Source organism: Nannospalax galili, unplaced genomic scaffold (genome assembly GCF_000622305.1).
Source record: "Nannospalax galili isolate Female #2095 unplaced genomic scaffold, S.galili_v1.0 scaffold54, whole genome shotgun sequence".
Lineage (NCBI taxonomy): Eukaryota > Metazoa > Chordata > Mammalia > Rodentia > Spalacidae > Nannospalax > Nannospalax galili.
This window is the reverse complement of record NW_008341028.1, coordinates 15,291,546-15,297,387: the sequence shown is the minus strand read 5'-3', so window position 1 is coordinate 15,297,387 and position 5,842 is coordinate 15,291,546.

Here is a 5,842-nt window from a genome sequence, read left to right as displayed (position 1 = left end):
ATCCCAGTACCCACATGGCAGCTAACAACTGTCCGTAACTCCAGTCCCAAGGGATCCAACAGCCTCTTCTGACCTCTTCGGGCATTGCACCACACTGGTGCACTTACCTACATGCAGGCAATACATGCATACATATAAAATAAAAATAATAAATAAAAATTTAAAAATAATAATGTTTTTTAATGTGGCAAGAAAAGGAGCTTGATGGGATGAGAGAGATAAGAAATAGAGATAGAAAGCTAAACAAAGGACTACAGAGAAGGGTGTTGTGGTGCACACCTGCAATCCCAGCCCTCACAAGGCACAAGCAGTAGGACTGATGAAGTTCAAAACTAGTTCTAGCTACACAGCAAGTTCCAGGCCATCAAGGACACATGGTGAGATGCTGTCTCAAAAAATAAAAAGCAACAGACAGCAAGCATCTTTAGGAAAGAGACAAGAAAGAAGGAAAGAGATCGTAATATGCAGAAATGGACAGCAAAAGAGACCAGGGTAGATGCTTAAAAGCTCAAAATGTGAGGCTTGAGAGAGACCACTGGGAGACATGGGGCTGGGAGTGGAAGACAGGCTTTTATTGTGAGTGGTGTTTACATAGTAAACTCCCTGAGGGATCTCCATAGCCAAGCCATTCTCTGTCCTGCCAACCAGTTGCTTCTACCCCCCCACCCAAACACACAAAGCCCTGCCACTTTCTACCCCACACCCACACCAGCCTGGGTCTCAGTGGGTGGGAGACACTACACAGATTCTTTGCCCAGAATAAGAGCTCATTGTCTGACTCTAGCCTGCCAGGACTGGGGCCTCACTCCCACAGCTGGGATGGAAAGGGGAGGGAATGAAGAAAGGCAGACCAAAACTAGGGAAAGAAAAGGAAGGGCTGAAGGGATGAGCAGGAAGCAACACAGGCAGCCAGGCCACCAGGCCTGCCAGACCAGCCAGGAAGAAAGAGTCCTGGGTGCCAGGCAGGACAATTTGGTTTTCTGTTAGGACAATTGGGTTTTTCTGTCCCCAGTTCACCTACATGGTCACTTGTTCTGTGTAGTCCAAAGAATAATCAATGATAGCTGTACTTTCAGTTTCAAATGAGTGGGTTTATTAAGCCTGTAGCAAGCAGAAGTAAAAGAATAAACAGTAGAAGCAGTGGACAGCAAAACATCATCCAACTGAGCACCTACAACATCCAGCAGGGATGACCGAGAGAGAAAAATAGGTCACGTTGTTACATGGAGGCTTACAACATTCAGCAGAAAGTGACTGAGAAAGAAGCAATCATGCCATAGTTCTCAATTTGAGTCTCACCATCAATGAACTGGTTTCTTGTTCCCACTGCCAGCAGGTTTATACCCCATGATAAACAATAGGAACGACTGTTAGAAATGGATTTACCTTCTAGCTGTTCTCAAGAGTACAATGTGTCCCTGTAGCCCCAGCTGGCCTAGAACTCACTATGTTGACCAGGCTGGCCTTGAACTCACAGAGATCTGCCTGTCTCTGCCTCCCGAGTGAACTCACTATGTTGACCAGGCTGGCCTTGAACTCACAGATATCTGCCTGTCTCTGCCTCCCGAGTGCTGGGACTAAAGACATGTGCCACCACACCCAGCTGTATGAGCACAATGTTTTCACTCTTAGGTTTTTTTTGTTTATTTGTTTTTGCTTTTCTCCTTGTCCCCTGTCACCAGATGCTTTGAAATAAAAATGCTTGGGTCAAAAAATATGAGGGAAGGAGTCTACCCTGCTTCCAGAGCCAGCTTCTCAGTAAGTTTAAGCAGCACATGACAGTTTTATCAATATGTTTTATATTACATCACTCCTCTCCATCCCTGCACTAAAGCAAGGCTAGGCTTGTTTTCAAGCTATGGAGAGGGCCAATGAACTTGTGAGACTTGAGAGACCACTTAGACAAAAGGGGACCTGTAGAGATTATAAAGCACAACTCCTGCAGGAGAGATAGGTGGAAACTATGGAATTTTCAAAAGATAACTTCTGGCTTATATAGGTCCTACAGGAAAAACATTGGGGTTTCTATCTGGTGATAACCACAGATAAGTTTTCCTTATAACAATCAAGACTCTTATTTGTGTTTTGTTTTTTTTTTTAATTGGGGCTGGAGAGATGGCTCATCGGTTAAGAGCACTGGCTGCTCTTTCAGTTCCCAGCACCCACATGGCAACTAATAACTGAATATAACTCCAGTTCCAGGGGATCTGATAGCCTCTTCTGTCCTCTGCAGGCATTGCATGACACGGGTGCACTTACCTACATGCAGGCAATACATGCAAACATATAAAATAAAAATAATAAATAAAATTTTAAAAAAAGTTTCTGGTATGGCCAGCCACAAAATCAGAAAACTACAAAGTAATATGAAATAAGGGGCTGAAGAGATGAGCCAATGGTTAAGAGCACTGGCTACTCTTCCAGAGCACCTGAGTTCAGTTCCCAGCACCCACATGATGGCTTACCACCTTCTGTAACTCCAGTTCTAAGGGATCTGATGCCATCTTCACACTATACACACCATGCACTTACATGCAGGCAAAAAACTCACACACATGAAATAAAAATAAACAAAATCTTCAATTAAAAAAATTAAAGGAAGGAGGTGGAGAGATGACTCAACAGTTAAGAGCACTGACTACTCTTGCAGAGGACTGGGGTTCAGTTCCCAGCACCCATATGGCAGCTAACAACTATCCTTAACTCCAGTTCTAGAGGATCCAATACCCTCTTCTGGCCTCTGCAGGCACTGCATGACATGAGTGCACTTACATACATGCAGGCAAAACACTCATACACATAAAATAAATAGATCAAGCCAGGCATGATGGCACATGCCTTTAATTACAGCACGTGGGCAGCAGAGATAGGTGGATCTGTGTGAGTTCAGGTTCGGCCTGGTCTACATAGTGAGCTCCAGGCCAGTTGAGGCTACAGAGAAACCCTGTCTCAAAAAGACAAAAAAATAAATAAATTAGTTAATTAATTAATTAAAGCCAGACGTGATGGTGTACACTTTAATCCAAAGGCAGAGGCAGGTAGATCTCTGTGAGATCAAGGTCAACCTGGTCATATCAAGTTCCAGGCCTGCTAGGGCTACAGGGAGACCCTGTCTCAAAAAAAACAAATAACAATAAAAATAAAAACAGAATATGGGTAGATGGGACTGGAAATATGGCTTAGCAATTAACTGGCTGCTCTTCCATAAGATCCAGGTTCAGTTCCCAGCACCCATCTGGTGGCTAACAATGTGTGACTCCAATTCCAGGAAATCCAACACCTGTTTCTGGCCTTCATGGGCATTGCATGCACAAGTGCATGTATATACATGCAGGCAAAACTCTCATACACAAAAAATATAAATAAATAAATTTTTAAAGATAATATGAACAGAAGCCGGGCGTGGTGGTACAAGCCTTTAGTCCCAGCACTCAGCAGGCAGAGACAGGAGGATCTCTGTGAGTTCTAGGCCAGCCTGGTCTACATAGTGAATTCCAGACCAGCTGGGGCTACAGGGAGACCCTGTCTCAAAAAGACCAAAAACTAATAATAACAATAACATGAACAGAAAAGGCAGACTGCCCCTTCCCTGCAGTATAAAGTTGAGCAAGGTGCTCATCCTCATTGACCCATAGTTTTCTACACATGTAAAAGAGGAATAATAATCATGGGACCTGAGCCTATGGTTCCTGTGAGGATGAAATGAATTAATATGTCTTAGCTTGTTTTCCTGTTGCTATGATAAAAATACTCTAGCCAGGACAGGCAAAATGGCTCAGCATGTAAAGATATTTGCCACCAAGCCTGAGGACCTGAGTTCCATCTCCAGACCCACATGGTGGAAGGAGAGAACCACCTCCTAAAAGTTGTCCTCTGACTTCCACACAAACACTGGTAAGCATGTGTTTGTGCAGTCTCTCTCTCTCTCTCTCTCTCTCTCTCTCTCTCTCTCTCTCTGTCTCTCCCCCCCCTCACACACACACAAATAAATAAATGTTAAAAAAATGCTCTGACAAAAAGCAACTGAAGGCAGAAAGGGTTTATTCTGACCCACAGTTCGAGGGTGCAGTCCATCATGGTAGAGGAGTCATGGCAGCAGGAGCAGGAGACAGCTTGTCACACCACACCCACAGTCAGGAAGCAGGGAGCTATGAAAGCGTGCTAGTGCTCAGCTTGCTCTCTCCATTTTATACAGTAGGGAATCCCTTGCCCAAAGAATGATCCCACCCACAATTAAAATGGATACTGCCACATCAATTAATGTAACCAAGACAATCCCCCAGGGGACGGAGAGATGGCTCAACAGTTAAGAACACTTAGCTGGGCTTGGTGGCGCATGCCTTTAATCCCAGCACTTGGGAGGCAGAGGCAGGTGGATCTCTGTGAGTTCAAGACCAGCCTGGTCTACATAGTGAGTTCCAGGACAGCTGGGGCTACAGGGAGACCTTGTCTCAAAAAGACCAAAAACCAGAACACTTGCTGAGCCAGGCATGGTACCACACGCCTTTTATCGCAGCATTCAGGATGCAGATACAGGCAGATCTCTGTGAGTTCAAGGCCAATCTGGTCTACATATCAAGGTTCGGGCCAGCTGGGGCTACAGAGGGACCCTGTCTCAAGGTAAAAAAAAGAAAGAAAAAAGAAAAGGGAAAACTAACTCTGTTTTGTTCTATCTGACTTTTGCTTTACCCTGAATTTTGCCCAGTCATTCTCACTGCAGCCAGCCAGGCAGATTGTTTCACACAGGTAGTTTCAGGGAGTATACTGTTTCTACAATACTGGGACATTTACAAGTAGACAAGTAGCATGTCCAGGTAGCACATCCTCCCAGCCAGCTATACCTGTATCTCCATGGAGCCCATTGTTTCTGTAATTCTGAGAAACTTGTTTTTTCCTAACCAAAACCTTTTGCTAATTGAAAATTTGTTAACTGCCCTGCCCCTGGTCTGGTGTAACTATGATGATCTGATATAACTATGGTTATTGGTTTTGTCCCTGGCATGATGCAATTGTTTTTTTAAGCTTTTTTTTTTTTTTTTTGGTGTTTTAAGACAGGGTCTCCCTGTAGCCCCAGCTGTCCTGGAACTATGTAGACCAGGCTGGCCTTGAACTGAGAGATCTGCCTTCCTCTGCCTCCCAAGTGCTGGGATTAAAGGTGTGCGCCACCATGCCTGGCTGTTTTAAACTTTATTTACTTATTTATTTTTGAGGTAGGGTCTCCCTGTAGCTCCAGCTAGCCTGGAATTCACTGTGTAGACCAGGCAGGACTTGAACTCACAGAAATCTGCCTGTCTCTACCTCCCCAGTGCTGGGATGAAAGGTGAGCCCCAGCATACCTGGCTTAGTTTTAAGCTTTATAAACCCTGCCTTGCTTCTCCTTGGGGTAAAGAGCTCTTTTGGGTGTTAACCCCTCTCTGACTGCTGGCTATTAATAAAGGACTCTTAATTTGAACATCACTATGTGGCATTCCTCTGTGCCTCTTGAGCTGTTATACCCAGAACCCATGTTGGGTGGTTTGCACTACCTGTAACTCCAGCTCCAGGAATCCAGTGCCCTGTTCTGGCCTCCATGGGCACACATACATGTAGTATACAATCACACAAAACATTTACACTCAAATAAAAATAGAATAGCCAGGCATAGTGGTACATACCTTTAATCCTGGCACTTGGGAGGCAGAGGCAGACAAATCAAGGCCAGCCTGGTCTACATAGCTCCTTAACTCTAGTTCCAGGGGAATCCGAAGCCCTCTTCTGACCTCCATGGCATTGCACAACACAGGCGTGCTCACATACATGCAGGAAATACACTCATACACATAAAATAAAAATAATAAATAAA